A 2,659-nucleotide genomic window follows, 5' to 3' on the forward strand; every position below is an offset into this window, starting at 1 on the left:
AGTCTCATCTCCCCCACAGGTGACAAACCGTTATCTGTCCCAGCTGAAGGATGCTCACAGGTCCCACCCCTTCATCAAAGAGTACCAGGCCAAGGTGAGCCCCAGACCCCCCCCAGACCCACCCAGGGAGGGCCCAGAATTTGGGGCCTGGCTCATGTGTGCTCCCTTCTTTCTTTTTGCTCCCTCCTTTCCTGCTGAAGGAAAACGATTTTGACCGGCTGGTGCTGCAGTATGCCCCGAGTGCCTGAGGCCGGCCCCAGATGCAGTTTCCATGGTGCGAAGGTGTGGCCCAGCCATGCTGCCGTCCCCACCGGGCACCGGCCCTCATCCTCTCTCCCTCGCTCTGGCCAGAGGCAGAGGCTGGAAGCCCAGTCCCCTTCTTTCAATAAATGTCTCCACTCCGGGCATTCCCCTCTGGTCCATGTTTGTTCTAGCCACTTTGAGGATGGTGTATGGGAACCCAAGTTGGGACAGGAGGGGCCTGAGTTCAGGGCCCTGGAGAGCAGGGTGTGAGCAGCAGCAGTACAGATTCCTTTGCCCCTCAAACAGCCGCCCTGTCTGCTGGGCTGCAGGTGGCACAGCCCTGTCTCCCAAGCTCAGTTGGCATCCAGGAAAACTGAAGCACAGAGGTCACAGGCATCACAAGGGGCACTAGGATTCAAACCCAGGACCCCCGCATGGTTTATAGGTGGTGAGGGGGCCAGAAACTCTCAGGCCACCACTCAACCAACCAAGGAACGGGCATGCCAGATCCTCCTGGGAGTAAACATCCCCCCTCAGGCCTCTGCTCCTTGCTGCTTCCATGCAGTGAGTCATCGGCTAGGTCTGAGACTGTGGTTGGGGCCATGGGTGCTGGAGCACCGTGGAGGCCAAAGCACCAAGCTCCCTGCTTGGAAAAAGAAACACAGTGAGTGTCCTGTGATTAGAAGAAGCAGGACAACAAAGACAGAGGTGAGTGGGCGGGTTAGGGTGGTCAGGGCCTCTGGGATGATGTCACCATCAGGTTATATTCACCCAAACAAGAAGTTGCTGCCAGGCCAGGTTCTTGGCAGATGGGCGTCTTGGGCACCAGGAACAATTTGTGCAAAGGGCTTGATGAGCTGGACAAGGCTTCTTGCCTTTTGTCCCTGGACCAGTGTTTGTGTCCTTTCCAGGGAGGAGATAAGACATTGGGGTTCCCAGTGCCTGGCCTCATCTTTCTCAGAGGTGGCTGCCCAAACCCAGTCCTTGGTTGCCAGAGCAAGGGACCTGCATCAGCAGAGCCGGCAGGGAGTTCAGCAGCAGAGAGGGGTGCAGAGAAGGCCTCCCCAGGCAGGGGCATAAAGGGGGCTGAGCACCCCCAGCAGAAAGGAGGCCTGTCCTATCAGGTGAAGCAGGGAAGGGGCACCAGCCCTGGGACCTCAGCAGCCCCTCACCAGGCGCATGGTGCCTGGCCCCCAGCCACCAGCACCAGAAGCTATTTTCCATTCCTACCTTGTACCTGCCCATTGGCAGCCTCCTGTCTGGGCCCTGCCAGAATGTAACTCAAGGCTGGGCTGGTGGGCAGGAGCCCTCTCCCATTACTGATGGCCACCATGGACACCAGATAGTGCTTTGTGGAAGGACCGAGATGGGTAGTTGGGAAGGTCCAGGGCTGCCCCACAGGCCCAGCTGGACCTATGGGAATATGTGCAGCCAGCCTGAGACCCTCTCTGCCTTTCAGGTTGGCCACAGCGTTAAGCATCCAATGGGATGGGCAAACCCTTGCCCACATACATATTCAAAATAGTAGAAGGTACAGCAAGAGATGGTAAAGAGTGCCAAGGAGAAGACTTACGGGGGGTGGAGCGGGGTCAGGGTGGTACGCTGAGCAAGTGTCATTTGTAGGTAAAGCCTGAGGTGAGAGCCCTTCCAGCACCTGGGCAAACAACATTCTAGGCAGAGGGAAGAGCCAGTGCAAAGGTCCTGATTCAGAACTGTGCCTGGGGTGTTGGAGCAACAGTGAGGAGGCCAGTGGGGCTAGAACAGAGGGAGCCAGGTGGAGAGGAGCGCAAGAGGGCAGGTGGTGAGTCATAGAAGTTGGGCTTTTACTCAGTGATGGAAACCATGAGGGCAGTGAGCAGAGGAGGTTTCCTCTGGCTTTTACAGAGTACGGAGGAAGCCAGGATGCCAGGGCCACATAAGGCTGTGCAAGTGCAAAGTGGCTGGATTCGAGAACATTTGAAGGTGGGGCTTCTGGTGTGCTGCAGGACTAGACGGGTGTGAGGGGGAGGGGAGGTGATGAGGACCCCTTGTCCTGCCTGTTTTAGCTGCGCACCTGAAGGTCAGGTCAGGCTAGTGGCTGCATGGGACCCAGCCCAGCTCCTGCAGGACCCACACTGATGCCTGTACTCTACCTCAAAAGCCAGGAAATAACATCCTTGGGTGGGACAAGGAGGGCACAAATGAGCGGTAGTCCTGGGGACTAAGATGGAAATTACCAGTGCCAGGCGAGATGATGTCCCCAACAGGTGATCGGTGCCCTAAGTGATGGCCAATGGGTGCTTCAGACACAGGCTTGGTTAGTGGATGGTGAAAGATCACTTACGGTGGTCCCAGTGAAGCCTGGTCTTGATCCACCCTCTGAGTCCCCTCAAGTGAGTACTTACTCCCTTGACTTCCCCAAATGCCTGTGTTAATC

The 2,659-nt window shown here is 57.1% G+C and overlaps 1 long non-coding RNA gene across 1 annotated transcript; it reads left to right on the plus strand.

Annotated features, from left to right (window-relative positions):
* The first annotated feature begins 3 nt into the window (after positions 1 to 3).
* LOC105296578 lies at positions 4 to 2,142 on the plus strand. The gene is made up of 3 exons (XR_896276.2): positions 4 to 94; positions 201 to 951; positions 2,128 to 2,142. It is a non-coding gene; the product is annotated as an uncharacterized LOC105296578 (long non-coding RNA).
* Positions 2,143 to 2,659: the final 517 nt, after the last annotated feature.

The sequence above is a fragment of the Pteropus vampyrus genome, unplaced genomic scaffold (assembly GCF_000151845.1).
Source record: "Pteropus vampyrus isolate Shadow unplaced genomic scaffold, Pvam_2.0 Scaffold126, whole genome shotgun sequence".
Classification (NCBI taxonomy): Eukaryota; Metazoa; Chordata; class Mammalia; order Chiroptera; family Pteropodidae; genus Pteropus; species Pteropus vampyrus.